General features: G+C 43.2%; 1 protein-coding gene across 4 annotated transcripts in view; it reads right to left on the bottom strand.

Annotated features, from left to right (window-relative positions):
- Positions 1-17,903, bottom strand: part of RERE (arginine-glutamic acid dipeptide repeats) — a 423,597-nt gene that overhangs the window by 92,359 nt on the left and 313,335 nt on the right. The window lies entirely within an intron of this gene.

The raw sequence follows: 17,903 nt of genomic DNA, 5'->3' as shown, positions 1-17,903 counted from the left end.
AACATTTACTGAACATCCGACCTGGCACAGAGGTAAACACATTCCTCGTGCTCATTATTTTTTTTAATCCTATATTTTTTTAATTCTCTCATTTAAGCTTATGGGGCAGGAAGTATAGTCACCTCATTTTATGGATAAGGAAACTGAGGCATAGAAAGGTCAAGTGTAAAGGTGCTCACCACACTAAACCAGTAGGCGGTAAAGCCAAGACTCCGACCAGGCCACATGATTCCCACTCCCCTTCTCCCCAGGGCCCCTTCTCTGTCTCGTCCCCTTCTCCCCAGAGCAGTTCAAAGACCTACTGCATTATGTTATCTCCTGGTAGCATTTCTGAAGTCTTGCTACTGTAGTCATTTCACTAAAAAAATCTGAAGTACCTAAACTATACGAGCTTTGTAATGAAACTCTGTAACAGAATACTAACTGCTCAGTACACACGAATGAAGAGACTGGTTTATCTACACATTCCTCTTAGGACCAGACTTCTCTCTCACCAAAGGTGATCAACTTTTCCCACTCCACATCCTTTCCAACCCCAGGCAGTGCCTGACACCGCTCCCCCTCTCTATCTCGCAAAGACACTCCTTTCCTAGTTCACGTGACCCCAGTCCTCTTCCACTTGCAGACAATGGAGTGAAGGAGCAGGCTGAAGGATCCTCTTGCTTAACCTCCCACCTCCCACCTGTGGCTGTCACTTCAGAATTCTCACTGGAAATCTGACTTTCCTTTACATATCTAGTTCCCTGGCACAAGAATCCGTTTTGGCTAGGGGTGCCTGGGTGGCCCAGTCGGTTGAGCATCTGACTTCGGCCCAGGTAACGATCCCACGCTCCGTAGGTTCCAGTCCCAGTGTCATGAATATGAATGTGAATGCTAGATATTAACTTTTATACCTTCGTAACATTCATCATTAGACTTTAAAAAATAAAATAGTATACTATACTATAAATACCATACTAAATAAATCCTAAAATAAAATACCATAATTTGGAAATGTTTGAAAACTGTCCAGGGTCGCCTGGGTGACTCAGTCAGTTAAGAGTACAACCCTTGATTTCGGCTCAGGTCATGATCCCAGAGTCATGGGATCAAGCCCCGCCTCGGGCTCTATGCTGAAAGCAAGATTCTGTCTCTCCCCCCTCTCTCTGCCTCTCCCCTGCTTCCACTCACACTACACATGCTCGTTCTCTCTCAAAATAAACTTAAAAAAAAAAAAACCCGTCTAATCTAGACTTCTTTCAGAAATATAAAAAGATGAAAACAAAGTTAGGTTTTCAATTTTTGCCCAATATCTAGAACAAGCAGATACCTGTCAAGCTCTATAATATAACAAGAATCTAGAATATGAGGTTAACAACATGGATCAGGACTGAATAAAAGAAAAAAATTGCAGGCCTATTTAATTCTTTAAAAAGCACATATTTTAGTGATAATCTGAAGTCAATTCAAGTTGATCAGGTCATAAATTCTTAATAAAAAGCTTATGGGAGACTAACAACATTTCTTCAGAGGTAATTATATATATATCTGGGGTAACTGTAAAGAGACAAAAGACTGTGGACTCTGGAGCTAGACAATCAGATTCAAACACTAGGTCTGTTACTTACTAAGTATGTGAACTCAGACGAGCTACTCATCTTCTCTGGGCCTTAATTTTGTCATCTTTAAAAATGAGTACAGGGGCACCTGGGTGGCTCAGTCAGTTGAGCGTCCGACTTCGGCTCAGTTCATGATCTCACAGTCTGTGGGTTTGAGCCCCGCGTCGGGCTCTGTGCTGACTGCTTGCCCAGAGCCTGGAGCCTGCCTCGGATTCTGTGTCTCCTTCTCTCTCTGCCCCTCCCCCGCTCATGCTCTGTCTCACTCTGTTTCTCAAAAATAGATAAATGTAAAAAAAAAAGAAAAAAATTTTTTTTTTTTTTTTTTTTTTAATAAAAATGAGTAGAACAGGGGCGTCTGGGTGGCTCAGTCAGTTAAGTGTCCAGCTCTTGATTTTTGGCTCAGGTCATGATCTCACAGTTGTGAGATTGAGCCCCACGTCGGGCTCCACGCTGATGGCGCGCAGCCTGCTTGGGATTCTCTCTCTCTCTGCCCCTCCTCCCACCCTCACGTGCACACTCGGGCATTCTCTCTCTCTCAAAATAAATTAAAAATAAAAATAAACTTTAAAAAATGGTAGAGTGAGAACTTCTACCTCTTAGGGGATTATGAAGTGAGCATTAGAAAAAAGCATGAAAATTGCCCAGAACAGTACCTAGCCCATAATATACCAAATGAGTATTAGCAATTAATTTTTAAAAGGAAAGAGAAAAAAAATAAAGGAAGGAGCCTCTACCCAATTTTCATCAATTTTCTAGATTAGACAGTAGCCTTTCCAGAGAGAGAAAAAAACTGTTAAACTATAAACAAAACCACTTATGTTTCACATAATTATTCATGTTCATAATTTTGGAAGTTTGACTAAAACTCTGGTACAGTACACAGGAAAAATGAAGAAGAATTTTAAATCTTCTGTGGCTGATGGGAGAACGTAAGGCCTTTTCCAAAAGTGAGCGGCTGAAGGAGCAGAGCCAATGAAAGGTCATCAGCCCTCCCTGTGCCATTCCTGCCTCTCGGGGAACCGAGGACGGTTCTGAACGAGACTCGGAAGACAGGTTCCAAATGCCTCGCCAAACTTCTGGCGGTCTGGTCTGTCGGACAGGCTGGCCAGTGCATGCGCGGCGCCCTCCGAGAGATCCCCGCCAGGCGGCTGACGTCCCCGAAGCGCAGGCTGGCGCTCGCACCCCTGCACGAATCTGCACTGGGCACCACGCTCTCCGTGGCGTGGGCCGTACCCTGGGCTTCCTGCTGCTACTCTGCTCTCTAAATACTGGCCAATGCCTTCCTTTCGTCCCGTCCATCGTCTGCCTGTCCTCTTAAAATATCCCCGTTCCTGACCTTTCCGTGGAAGGAATCCAATAAATATTTAGTGTCTACCCCTCTCCTCCTCTAGAAAGACATATTCATAAAGTCAGAACTATGGGATTATTCACCAACAGTGATGAAATATTTACTGAACAAACGAAGTTCGGGCATTACTGCGCTGTCCTCAATATGCATAAAGGCTGGGACACAGGCTGGGTCCGGCGGGGGGGGGGGGGGGCGGGGGGCTCTGCCTTCCCTCTTCCTAGGGAACCAAAACAAACCTCTCTACACACTCACCTTCTTCTGAATGTTACTAAGATTTATTTCTACTTTCTAGGAATTCTAAGAACACTCTGAGTTTTCATTTCTTTATGGAAATACTTTAATGATACTTCATTAAAGATGTACTTTTAGCATACAAAAAGTCGTTATGGCCCACACAGCTTCACAAAAATGAAGATTACGTTTTGAGCCCTTGGGGAAAATTACTGTTGCTGAGGACACCCTTCGTTCCTTCCACAGGTATTTGCAGAGTGCTAAACGGCCAGGGACAGATATAGCTCATGAAGAACAAAGAGAACGGTCATCAGGAAAGTAAGACCGAGAAGGGTAACAGTCACTGCAGAACGTGTCTATCTAAATCTCACATTCAAAATCTAGGATCCCAAAGGCTGGGGACTACCTTCTTTAGTCCATGTATCAAGCAACAAGTAAGGCCTTCTAAAAGGGGGTTTGTTTTCTAGATGATCCCGAAGATTTCCTTTCTTTGGGTTGGAGACAAAATAATGTTTGAGGAAGAGCTTAACTGGATATTTCCACTGTATTCCTTATGTAAATTAGAATTAAGTCTACCAAAATACTGGCTATCTTAAATCTCTAAAATTGTCATTAACAACATTCCCCTCTAATATAGTGTCGAGCTCTAACAGATTAAAGTAATTTCATCTTGAGGAAAACATGATGTGGGTTTCAAATTTTAAACCCCTGATCACAGCCATACACACACATTCATATAGTCAGGAAATGCAGTACAGGCTTCCCAATATCGCTAAGGTAAAAGGTCTTTAATGTGAATAAAATTTTCTTCCATTTCTCCAGAGAAGACTGTTCAAAGAAATTGCAACGAAGACAGGGGGAGAACCCCTCAAACGTCTTACAGCTTCACTTTGTAGCCTTGGAAAAGCAATTAAAGCAAGGCAAGTAAACCTTCTGTCCATTCTGCAACCAAGCAGGGCTGGTAAGATCTGGGATTAAATGCAATTTTAACGTAGAGTACAGTGAGCTGTACCATTTTAGAGCAGATGGGAAAAGACCACTGCAAAATGCAGGGACCAAGAAAAAGCATCGTTACTCAACCAGCTTCCAATGTTTACAAGCTACTGGGGAGAGAAGCATTTAGATCTTACACCATCCCCATCACCCTGCCAGCCACTAAAGCAGGATGTCATTCAGCAGAAACCAAGGTTTTCAAATCCATCATCACAAGGGGTGTGTGTGTGTGTGTGTGTGTGTGTGCACGCGCGCACGCGCCCCGCACGTAATCCAATGATCAAGGAGGCACAGACTTGTAAATCTGCTGCTTCCGCATCACTGAACTGCAAGTCTGCACTTCTACACGAGTAAAATCAGTCTTTCCCTAAACCACACGTCGATACCTGGGGAATCTGATAACAAGACGGTGGTTCTTCGACGCGCTAGCCTTTCAAGTCACTCCATCCCGGAACGATCCCGGCCTGGTTGTTTTCCTGCGCTTTGCTCTTTGTTCCCCCGGCCTGGCTCCACAGAACCCTCGGGCCGCGTTCCTTCCTCGGCCTTTGGTCCGTTCGCTGTGAAACGGCCAACTGGACCCTCCCGCACCGGGGGTCCACCCTCGTCTTCCAGGCCTCCCGGCGGCCGTGGGGCCCGGGGGGACGGCCCCGCCTCAGAGGCAGGCTGCGGGCACCACGTTCTCTCTGCCCCCCGTCCCGTCAACAAGGGCCAACTAAGCGGCTGCCAGGGCCACCGCCGCGCTAGCAAGGACCCGCACGAGCGAGCCAGCCGAGCGGACGCGGCGGGAGCTGTGGCGCTAAAAACGAGAGCAGCTTGAGGAACACGCTCCCGGTCTGGTTCCACCGTGGCAAACGGAACCGCCACACCGAACCCGCAGAGCCAAAGCCACCGCGCCACACGCAAGCGCATTTAGCCAGTTGCGTGAAAAGCTCTCCGCGACTTCAGGCGCCCGGCAGCCGCTCCTGTGGAAACCGCCCCAGAGTCCGTGCCTTCTGTCAACACCTAGCGAACCCAGCGCGGGATCTGAGGCAGGAGACGGACTCCTGTCAGCAGTTGTGTCACAAACCGGCCGAGCTGAGGTTTTCGACCGTCAAACGGGCCTAACACCACTGTCCCTCAGCCTCGTCCAAAGACAACGGAAGGTACTAAATGAGATGCAACGTGACAAGATACGTGAAATGTCAAAAAGCTACGCGCCGTGTAGCGGTGTCATCACCACAGGAGACATTTCAGGTCCACACCTCTCACCTAAGACTCCCGGGCACATACAAGTTCAGTAGATCATCTACCGCGCAGCGCTGGGGCCCACGCACCCTCGATGGTCAGCTGCGGCTTCTGACCTCTCCGGGATCAGCAGGAAGAAAGGATCGTGCCGCAAGAAGAAAAACACATTTCTGCATAATTGCCCAAGTTAAATCTGCAACTCTCGCTCTGCCTGACAAATCACTCCCTGCTTATTACTTTCTATAATTTAATATATATAAGTGCTTTACTGGCAAGCTTCTCGAAAGAATAAATAATACTTAATGACTGCCTACAGTTTAATTAACTCATGATGGAACTTCTCATGGATTGCTATAAACATTAAATTATATCCTTCCTCAAAGCTGCCATGGATGGAGATCTTGTTTCAAGCTTTAACTCTCCTGCCTAAACAATTTTGAATTTGCAGCGAATCTGTATATTGCACAGAGAGGTGAGAGAATCAACCTTAATGCCTGGTTATAAAGTATGTTATTTTATAGAGCAAAAACGAGGTCTTAACTTAAAGAAGACTGAAAACGCGCCCATGTCCAAACACCTCATTTATATCACAGCGATCATTAAGCACCTCTGGATCCCAGGCAGTCTTATTAGCACAAACTCCGTGTGTTACCACGAGGCTTCAAGCCTCTGCTGTGGCTTCTCATCTCGGCTGCCATTTTCTGTCTGCGTGACGTTGCAAATAAATTTTCCTTTTGGCACGGCTCAGCTGTCAGGCACCCCTGTTCTATAATGAACCCATGAATTACATCTCCCTGCTCTGACATCTCCGGTCTCACACATCAAAATATTGTTCTTCGATTGTAATTTATAACTTAATTTAAATGTCCCTTTTGCTATGACCTTTTTAGATCAAATGGCATCGCATCTGGCAGTTTCTCCTACCCCAAAGCATCTTTTGCAATTATAGCCGTTATAATAACTGCGGAAAAAGCCTTAGACTGCATTCATGCTAAATATTAAATAATTGCAGTCCATTAAGAACAGTATTAGGTTTAAAAGTCTTTTGCTCTGTGAAATGTTTATTTGCAAGAAAGTGCCAAAATAGCTTAGAAAGGAGAAAAAGTGGGATTTGGAAGAGATCTTAAAATTCTCCGTGTAGTTCTAATTATTTCAACCATTAACGTAAATGAGAAAGATCTCAAAGACGTCAAAGACAAAACTTTAAAAAATCTGTCTCCTAATCCATGATTTACAGATGTCCGTATATTTTCAGTCACACCACCATCACCAATGAGCCAGTCAGGCTCAAAATACGTACGTGTGCGCACGAAGAAACTATAACTGAAACTACAGGCACGCTATTCACTTTTGTTTGGCCACTGTCACTCCAAATAATGCTATCTGATCACTAGAAAGGCTGAATTTGTCTGAACGTTCTCGCGGGGGCACATTTTAAAGACTGCGGCAAAGATGCAGAACGTAGCTGCTTGAAGCAGGGCTGAGGGGCGGGTCTGGGGAGTTTTCAGGGGGAAAACACAGTCGCTGCACCAACCCTCCCCGCGACAGTCCGTGTGTAACTACAAGGTTCCAGAACCCGCACCAGCCCCTGGGGCCGGTGGGGGGGGGGGGGGGGACAAGTCGCTGGGTGCCGCGTGTGTGTTGCAAAGTCTGGGACCTTTCGGACTCCGCCACTCTTCACGCCACCACGTGTGGCAAGAGTACTAACAACGAGGAAGCAAAACTGGGAGGTCTGCTCTCTTGCTCAAGGCCACTTCCACGGCAGAGAGCGAGGACTCTAACATAAACCCACGTCCAGGAGGAGCTGGGAGACCCGGGCCCGCGCCCGCGGCTATCCTGGGGCAGTTCAGGCCTGGCGGGCTCCGGACCCCTCCAGCTGCAAGGACACAGCCAGCACACGGCCCATCTGCACGTGGGGGCAGGTGGGGTGGCCGCAGGGAGGGAACCAGCAACTCAGAGAGGAGGACATGCACCCACATGAAGAAAATGATGACACGAGCTCTCCTCAAAACACACAAGGTGCCAGTGGACACTCACGGGGGTGACATTTACCATTTTGAAAAACCAAGATGACTTCATAGAGCAGGTTTTGAAAATCAATGATCAGTGCAGTATGATTGATAACCTTGCCCATCATCAACGAAGAGCAACAACCAAACTGAACACGTTCTAGGAACCAACAAAAATAGGCAGCAACATGTCCAGGTAACAACTCACAACTGTATTTCCCATGGCTGATGCAACACCGCCATATTTCTGATTCATAATTACTTCCCACATAATATTGTGTCTAGAAATTAGGGGGTCTCTATCTCCTGGCCATGGTGTCTGGGAAGGTATTCAAAACCCACGGAACAGGAGCCTCAACCAGCAAGCTGATTAGAAAGGAGGCATCAAATGCCGGCACCAACTGAGATCAGTAAACTCTCTTAAAAACACCGAACAAACCAAACTCTAAATGTCTTGGCTATTTCTGACCACCTAGCTATTTTGAGGCTCTCATCTGACATCATCTTCATAAACACCTGGAAAGAAGAATCCATGGAGGGCCTGAGACCAACGATGAGGGTTTGGGAGTTCGGCAGAGACGAAGCCGCAACAGGAAAGGGTTCCCCGCTCTGGCGCATTCAAACGCCAGCTCTGCCACTAGCTGTGTGGTCGCAGGCAAGTCCATTATCTCTCTAAACCACCGCTTTCTCCGCTGCAGAAAGGCAGAATACAGCGCCTATTCTGGACAATGGTTAGGATGAAAAGATAGATGGCAATCGCCGAACAGGATTCCTGGAGCACAGGAAATATTCCATCAAGGACAGCGGACTAAAAAGGGACAGGGCTGCACAACAGTCACAGGGAAGCAGCACTAAGGAAAGTGGACGAGCTTAAAAAGACCACACGAAGGAAGTTTTTTCTGCAATACTTACAACACAGGATAAAACGTGGGCTCGAGAATGGAAACCGAGGACTTGGTGACTTGTGGGGAACCGAGCAAACATCTGAGTCTGGGAACCAGGAAACCGAGGGGAGAGTTAGCAACTGTGCCAGGAGGAGCAGGTGGCCTGGGCGAGGGGTCTGGGGTTACCCCTCTGCACAGCATCGCAGCCCCCAGCTTCCTCGCCGGCAGTGGAGGGGCCGAACGAGGTCATTTTTGGGACCTCAAACTCGTTCGTTTTCTTTTAGAGAAAGAGAGACAGAGCATGCAAGTGGGGGAAAGGGTCAGAGGAAAAGAGAGAATCGGGAGCAGACTCCATGCTTCGTGCAGAGCCCGAGGCGAGCCTCGATACCCGAGGCCCTGAGATCATGACCTGAGCCAAAGTCAAGAGTCGGATACCCAACTGACAGAGCCACCCAGGTTCCCCGTGGAACTCCAAAGTTTTTAACATTCCTTCTCTTTACAGAGGTTTCTTTTAAGGTGAAATACTAAAGGATGCTATTTTTGAATGCATAAATGGGGGGCGCCGGGGTGGCTCCGTCGGCTGAGCATCCGACTTTGGTTCAGGTCATGACCTCACAGTTCGTGAGTTCGACCCCACGTTGGGGTCTGTGCTGACAGCTCGGAGCCTGGAGCCTGTTTCAGATTCTGTGTCTCCCTCTCTCTCTGCCCCTCCCCTACTCATGCTGTCTCTCTCTCTCAAAAATAAACATTAAAAAATTTTTTGAAGATGTAAACAGTAATATTTTAATACATTCAGTTAGAGAAATAGTAAAATAAACAATACGGCCACTGAACTCTGCCAGCCTGCCCAGGCCAGACCCTAAACAGCAAGCTGCCACGGAAGCTTCTCTTACACCCACTGGTTAGTGCCTAGATTTTCAGGTTTCTGTGGAAACCGGAGTAGTTTATGCCACAGGTTTTTAAATAAAATTATGGATAGTTAATCATCTATATACCTAGCATATATATAAAACCTCACTTCCTAGAAACAAAATCTTTCCTTCTGCTCTTTGGGTGAGAGTCCAGGCAAAGGACGCAGAGAGAAGGCAAGCTGTCGTAGATCTAAGCCAGAAGCCATGTGCTCCTGAGGGGAAGCTGACTCCTGAGGACTCAGCAAACCGATCAATCCCTTAAGGATAAGACTCGGCTCAAAGATACAGAATGAGTACACCTCTGGCCACAAACAGGAAAATTACTGACAGACGCATCAACCTAGACTGTGTATGCTGCTTTTCTGAATGAGAATTATTTGTCAATTTGGAAAGACCTACGTCTGATCACAAGTGGAAATTAAAACCCTTTTCCATTTCCTTAGCATCCTCCCAGCCTTGAATACAGAAAAATGGTATGTAAGGCTCTAAACTAGAGGCTGACAGAAAAGAAACCAGTTCTATCCTTCTCATGGAGATGTATGCACTAGTGAACCTATTCATAAATGCTAAATTAAACTAGAAAATATATGTGAAAGGTCAGCTGTGAGTCAATTTTAACCAGATTCCTTCAGAAAGTTAACTTAAGAAAATAAATAAAAACAAAAACCTCAAGACCAGGGAGGGGCGCCTGACTGGCTCAGTCAGTAGAACATAAGACTCTTGATCCCAGGGGTTTGAGTTCAAATCCCACATTGGGCACAGAGATTACTTAAAACCAAAACCAAAACCAAAACTAATTCCTCGAGAGCAGCTGCATAAACATTAAGAGAGAAACACTTACAGAAATTGCTTCCCACTAAGTCGAGTTTAGGTGCAGGAATGACCAAGCCCCAATTCATGGGGCTTGGCGACCTTAACCTCGGTGACTTCTGACGAGTAATTTTAACATTTGTGCAAAAGAACAGTACACTTCTTTTTGGTCACGATAATAAGGTCATGGGACAAGGAAAATGAAAGGGGCATACACGGAAGCGTGTGTGACTCCAGAGTCAGGAACGCTTCCGAGTAACCGTTCTTTTATCTGGAAACCGTAGCCAAGGGCAGAGCTGGTGACTCAGAAAGAAGCAAAACGGGGTCTGGGCCACCATGGCAGCACTCCTGAGGAATGGCCCGGGAGAACCAACAAGGACCTGATTCTGGGCCTTAGAAACTTTGAAACTTTTTTTCCGAAATTCTGCTTTTCCCATCAAAGGGTCTTAAGAGAACGAAGAAGACTGTATGCTATCAAAGCAGCAGAGGCAGAAGCCAGCCTGACTGTGAAGACGCCAAAACTTGCAAAGTATTATGCAAACCAAAAGCCACAAACTCTAACAGTTGCACACAATCTTGTGCGCTGGTCGCACAATGACGACTCAGGGGTAAAGGCAAGTAAAGGCAGACTTGATTTAAGAACACGTGAAAATCTATACCTCATTTCCGAAATGGAAAAAAAAAAGAGAAAACTGAGGAGTCAACCTTCCTAAAAATGCTTGGATGACAGGCACTCCCGAGTCCTGGGGTGAGCCGGAATATACATCTCAACACCTACAGCGCTCGGGGAGAACGCAGGCCAACCGGCAGGCAGGGCGGCTCGAAGGGCAAGGGCGGGCAGCCCGGTGCAGTCACCTCAGAAGCCCAGCACGCGACCGGCTGCGGGGGGACGTCAGCCTCCTGGACGAGAGAGCTGGCCTGGACGCCGCGGTCTGTCAGAGTCCGGCAGGGCTAGGCTCAGAGCAGGGCTGCGGGGTTAGACTAGAAACTGGAAAAGAAGGCAGAGACTTCAAAGAGCGGTCGGTTCAAGGGCAACTGTCTCAGAGATGGAGCCCGCTGGCAACACGGGACCTTGCCCCGGAGGGCTCCCCAGGGGCCCGGCCAGGTAGCTCTGAGCTAGAGCCAAGGAAGAAATACTCAGCAAGTCACTGGTAGGAATAAATCGGCTAATACAGTTGTTATACATGACGATTCTATCGCCTAGATAATTACGTTCTTTGTAAAAGGAAAGCCAGATACATCGCACTATATACCCTACAAATACTGTACTATTTTAAAAATCAAATGTCCTCAGAGGTACAGAAACATCACAGTCGCTACCAGAAATATTTTATACTCTCAGTATCAAAACAAAAACAAACTGTCACAAATACGTGCTGTAATTTATTTTACTGACACCTTATATAATAATAAAACTCAACTGTGCAAGGCTGAAAAATGACCACCAGAAGATATGGATATCAAATCTTTGGAACAGATGAGACCTTATTTGGAAAAAGGGTCTTTGCAGATAGGATTAAGTTAATGATTTTGAGATGAAGAAATAATTCTAGACTATCCAAGTGGGATCTATGTCCAATGACAAGCATCCTTATAAAAGAGAGGCAGTGGGGCACCTGCACAGCTCAGTCGGTTAAACGTCAACTCTTGATTTCGGCTCAGGTCATGATCTCACCATTTGTGAGTTTGAGCCCCACATGAGGCTCCTCACTGATAGCAGGGAGCCTGCTTGGGATTTCTCTCTCCCTCTCTCTCTCTGCCCCTCCCCGGCTTGTGCTCTCTCTCTCTCTCAAAAAATAAACAAACATTTAAAGTAACGAATGAATGAATGAATGAGAGGCCGTGGAAAAACACAGAAAAGAGAAGATGTGGACCTGCAGAGGGGAGGTGACGTGAAGACAAGCAGAGAAGTACGTGGCCCCAAACCAAGGCCTGCCCGCAGCCACGGGAAGCCGGGAAAGGAAGGAACGATCCTCTTGAGGAGCCAGAGGGAGCATGGCCTGGCCGACACTCTGGTTTCACATTTCTGGCCTCCAGAACTGGGAGAGGACGCATTTCTGTTGCGTTAAGCCAGCAAGCCTGTGGTAATTTGCTGTAGCAGCCGCAGGAAACTAATATTCCAACTTTCAAAACTTGCGGGTAAAAAAGTGATCTAGGAGAGCTATCAAAAAAAAATATCCCCAAGTATATTTGAAAACTAGTGCAAGAAACATACATACCAGCACAAATATTATAAATTTTAGTATTCTATATTTTAGAACTAATGGTACATATGAGTCCTTTTAAAACTCAGGGGCCTGCTTTGTTCCAAGATTCAATGCTTCCTTAGATTATCAACATTTCTAACAAATGCCTTCCCATAAAGGGCTTTGCAAAGAGCAGGAATTCAATGTTTCTTACTGAATAAATAAATCAATGAATGATTTTATTATATCTTCTTAAATGTAAAAAGGCTAAGGGCTTTTATCCCAATTTGATACTTATTATGTTAATATTAATGGTTAATATACATTTACAGATGGGTAAAATTCTGATTGATGCTGTTTTTTCAAAATACCACATAATTCTCAAAATATTTCACCAGTTTTTAGCACAGAGAACAGAAATCATCTGAGAAAGAAGTTTCTTAAATTTGTAAAGGAACTTTCTAACTTGTGCCAAACAAAAGTAAAAGCCAAGTCAATTTCTCGGTCCCTGCGAGAAAGTATAGAGACGCACGGACAGGCTACAGCATGAAGGATTTCCAACAGGCTGAAGGGCAAAGCCCCAAACTGCAGATTCACCGGACATTTCAAGAGGACTGCTGTTAAGGCACGGCCTCAGTTCCATTCTTTCTCTGAGGTTAATTATCACGTATCTAAAGCTATATGACAGGATGTGCTTACTCATCTGTAGGCGATAATCATGCTTCTATGACAGAACCATCACGAAGACTAAATTGATTCATTCAAAAAAAGCACTTTGGGGCGGCTGGGTGGCTTAGTCGGTTAAGCATCCAACTCTTGATTTCAGCTCAGGTCATGATCTCGTGGTTCCTGGGATCGAGTCCCATATCGGGCTCTGTGCTGACAGCATGGGGCCTGCTTGGGATGATTCTCTCTCTCTCTGCTCCATTCTGCTTGTGCATGCATGCACACTCTCTCAAAATAAATGAACTTTATTTTTTTCAAGGCAGAGAGAGAGGAAGGGGCAGTGAGAGAGAGGAGGACAGAGGATCGAAACCGGGCCCTGTGCTGATAGCAGGGAGCTTGATGCGGGGCTCGAACTCATGAACTGTGAGATCATGACCTGAGCCGAAGTTGGATGCTTAACCGACTGGGCTACCCAGGTGCCCCAGAATAAAGAAACTTAAAAAAAAAAAAAATAAAATGTTTTAAAAAAAGCTATTCTAAAAATTAAGAAGAAAAACAAGAAAAGAGAGAAAAGAAAAGAAATGGCTGAAGAGGGGTGCCTGGGTGGCTTAGTCAGTTAAGCATCCGACTTTGGCTCAGACTGTGATCTGGTAGTTTGTGAGTTCAAACCCCGCATCAGACTCGTACTGACAGCTCAGAGCCTGCTTTGGATTCTGTGTCTGCCTCTCTCTCTGCCCACCACCCCTCAAGAATATATAAACATTAAAAAAAACAAAAAGTCACAATTTAGAAATGGCTAAAGAAACCAGAGAGTGATTCACATGCAGAAGCAAAGCAGGGTTACAGTCACAAAGAGCTGCACCAGGAGCTATAGTTTTCTGGTTAAACTATCAAGTACGAGATCGCTGTTGCAGTAAGTCACGAAGGTGCCATTACCGGAGGTTAACATAAGGGGTCTTTGACCTCCCCACCCACCCCTGAGACACTTTGAGAACGCTCTCTGTTGTATCTAGTAAAAGAACAGAGTGGCACATAAAGCTCAACTTTGACTAAAGCTACAGACCATCTAAAAAGGAATAAAATCTCAAAGGATTAAATTTAAAAAGTCATCTTCATCCAAACGAGACAAAAAGAATAGATCATTGCCAAAGTGTTGTTGCTTGGAGCTTTTAAACAGAAGTCAATTTATGAAGTTCTCAGCCCAAAGGGAGCCACACTGGTACATTTCTAAACACTTAAACAACTTTCAAAACAAAAGTTCAAAATGTTTCTAATTGGTCAAAGGACAATAAATTAAACCTCGACTTTATATATTATTATGCTGATAACCAGTTGAAAAGGCCTTGGTTACACCAGAAAACCTCCAGTGCATCTTTACTTACGCTATAATTAACAATGTAACAGGCGGTAGACTCCAATATCTTGATATAATATAAATAAAACACTAGCAGAGGGGCTCGTCAAGGCTGATTTACATAAGGTGCTATTCTGAAATTTACTGGATTTCCATAATAAGAAATCATACAGCATATAAAGTTTTCCCATTCCTTTTTACAACAACAAATCAAAATCTTAGAGGAAAAAAACACACCATCCTATAACCATTTATTGCTGATTAATCTGAATGGAGAACCGGTAAAAAGAATGTAAGTGAGGATGTGACTGTAGAATGAACAGCACAAGAATCCCTGATCAGAAACTTCAGACCAGCTGTAATAACAGGGCTTCCCAATAATGCCTTATTTGGGAGCTGGGAAATACTCAACATTCATCTAAGGCCTAAGTACTGCAAAGCTAATCCAGGGCCAGATGCTTTAGTGAAGTCCATTTATGATGAACAAACAGAAAACCTCTGAAAGAAATTGTATCGACTTAATTTTTTAGAATAAAAGAGAGAAAGATGAAAATGACCCTCAGAGTAGGCTTATCTGTACACTCCGTTATGCCAACCTCCTAATACCAAGTTCTGGGTGATCAAATATGGTTTGGACTTGAACCTGATTTATTTATTCAATCATTCAACAAATATTTAGTGCCTCTCTACTATGTACCAGGCATCGAGCTATGGCTCAGAAAACAAAGATGATTAATACTCAATGGTTAACAAATAACGATATTTATAGATCAGAGATAAAAAAAAAAAAAACTATGAAGCTATTTGAAGCCTTTGTTGTAGGAGATGTGGGTGTGCATAAATAAATAAGCAAACAAATATATACTCTCTTGAATATGTAAAAAGCTTAATTCAAACATCTAAAAGTCATCCATATTTCAAGGAATAAAACTGTCCAGGCAGAAGTGAAATCTTTGCTGCATGATTATAAATTTTACTTATATATAGTAAGAATATATATGTTTAGTATTAGAGAGAGAAGATAAACATAAAAATGCAAATAAATTCTAAGAAAGAGAAGTCAAAAGAATTTGAATTTTATTAGGAACTGGGAAAGATATTTAAGCCCAAAGAATGAAATCCAGTATCAATTTAGTAAAAATAAGTCAGCATGGTATTTTCTAGAAAACCTTAGTCTCAAACTATAGGGTTCTGCTAGTTTCTAAGCATAAATATAAAGAGTGATTTTGATCTTGTAAAAGGCCAAATAAACGCAAGGACTTAAAGATGGCTGAATCCCATTAGAATAATACAGGCCATCTCTCTGTTATATACTATTATGTTTACAAATTATATGTAAACTAATGAACACAGATGAACCTCACAGAAACTGCATATGAAGAAACACATACCTGAACAGTACACAGAAACATTTCTATGTCAGATCCTCTAGAGGAAGCACGACTGTTGTGTCATATTTTAACATGTTATTTAATATACTGTAAAATTACAAATAGAACAATTTTACGTTCATAGGTGTTCGCAATTTCAAACTAAAATATAACATATCTTTTCCGACATACATTGAGGAGTATGCCCCATCACTAAGAACACCTTCCTCTTCCAACCACAGAGGTCAACACATTTATCACATCGTCTTTCTCTACATCAATACGTTTTTTTTTTACTTATGAAGTAAGAAGATAAGAAATACATTTTTTAACAAAAGTGATACAACTGTGTGCCTAACGATTCTGCAAGGTCATCACTGTATCAAAAGTAGTAAGTCATGCAGCCATGCAAATAACATATGTTAACTACTCCTGGGATTCGCCAAAACAAGATATGCTATTAAGAATGTGTACGTGTGGCTCAAGTTTTATATAACCTGATGGCAGATGGCCAACTGCCATCAGGTTATATAAATTAAAATGGACTAAACACTCCCAACAAAAGGGAGAGCTTGCCAGACTAGATTAAAAAGCAAGAAAACAGGGGCGCCTGGGTGGCTCGGTTGGTTAAGCATCCGACTTCGGCTCAGGTCACGATCTCACCATTCAGAGTTTTAGCCCCACATCAGGCTCTGTGCTGACAGCTCAAAGCTTGGAGCCTGTTTCGGGTTCTGCGTTTCTCTCTCTCTCTCTCTCTCTCTCTCTTTTTCTCTCTGCCTCTCCTCTGCTTGCACTGTCTCTCTCTCAAAAGTAAATAAACTTAAAAAAAAAAAAAAGCAAGAAACAACTAAAGAACTAAAGGAACAAGAGACGTTCTTTACCTACAAAGAAAAAGCAAGATTCCAAGTGATGAGCTGGAAGAAGATATAGCACGTCAACCAGCCTAAAAAAGCTAGAGTGGTTGTATTAAAATTAAACAAGATGGAGTCAAAAACAGAAGGGTACTACTAGACACAGTGTCGCTCCAAAAAGGTAAAAGAGAAAGATAAATATTATAAATGTTCATGCGCCTAATGACACAGCTTCCAAATATGTGAAGCAAATCACAGTTGGAGACTTTAATACGACTCTCTCAACAACTGACAATACAGCTAGAGAAAAAAATTAGTAGGACACAGAAGATGTAAGTAATAATAACCACCACTTTAAAGAAACCCACAGTTATATAACAGTGCACTCAATAACTGCTGGATATAAATTCATTACCAGTGTACATGGAACATAACATTCACCAAGATAAACCACATTCTGAGCCAAAAACAAATCTCAACAGATTTCAAAAAACTGAAATCTTACTGGGTACTCCATGATCCCAACAGAACTAAATTAAAGATTAGTATCATTCCAAGACAAAAAGGGGGGAGGGGTGCATATAAGAGAGCTCTCAAGTATCTGGTAATTAAGCAATTCAATTCTAACAATTCATGGGTAAAAGAAATTGTGAAGAATATTTTTTGGTATTTAAAAAATTATAATCAAAGAACAGCAAATCAAAATTTGTGCTAAAATGAGGTACCTAAGATCCCACTTTTGGAAGCTAGGGGGCAAATGATCAAATGAATCCAAAATAAATAGAAAAGAAATAATAAAAATAAGATTGGAGATCAAGAAGATAGAAAACAGAGAAAATCAATGAAACCAAATGTTAGCTATCTAAAATAATAATGTTAAGTCTCTATTTAGACTGATCAGGGGGAACACAAATCACCAATATTAGGAACGAAAGAAGGGTCAAAATTACAAATCCTATAGACGTTAAAAAGATAATAATTTGACATTTTTACCAACAGATTTGATAACCTGGATGAAATGAACAAAAAGTTTAAAACCACAGATCAGCAGATTACCAAAACTGACACACGAAGAAATATAAAATGTAAATAGGTCTATGCTTATTATAATTTTAAACTTTTCATACAAAAAAATTTAGTCCCATCTGGGCTTCACTGTGAAATCTATCAAATATTTAACAACGAATACACACACACACACACACACACACACACACACACACACACTCAATCCTTTACAAAGTAAGGGAGCAAGAGGAAAATTTTCCCAACTAATTTTTTGAAGTCAGTATTCCTCTGATATTAAAACTAGACAAAGATATTACAAACAAAGAAGACTACAGTTCAAGATCCCTTATGAACACAAACGTAAAAGTTCTTAACAAAGTATTAACATATGGAAGCCAATAGTATGTAATGAGTAAGCAGAATTTATCCTAGGAATGCATACTTGCTTTAACATTTGAAA

This window comes from Lynx rufus, unplaced genomic scaffold, assembly GCF_022079265.1.
Source record: "Lynx rufus isolate CCGP_SWC_20201006 ecotype Redwood Valley unplaced genomic scaffold, mLynRuf1.p SCAF_2, whole genome shotgun sequence".
NCBI classification, from domain to species: Eukaryota; Metazoa; Chordata; class Mammalia; order Carnivora; family Felidae; genus Lynx; species Lynx rufus.
Note: the sequence above shows the minus strand (reverse complement) of the source record. Positions and strands in the feature narration are given on the sequence as shown.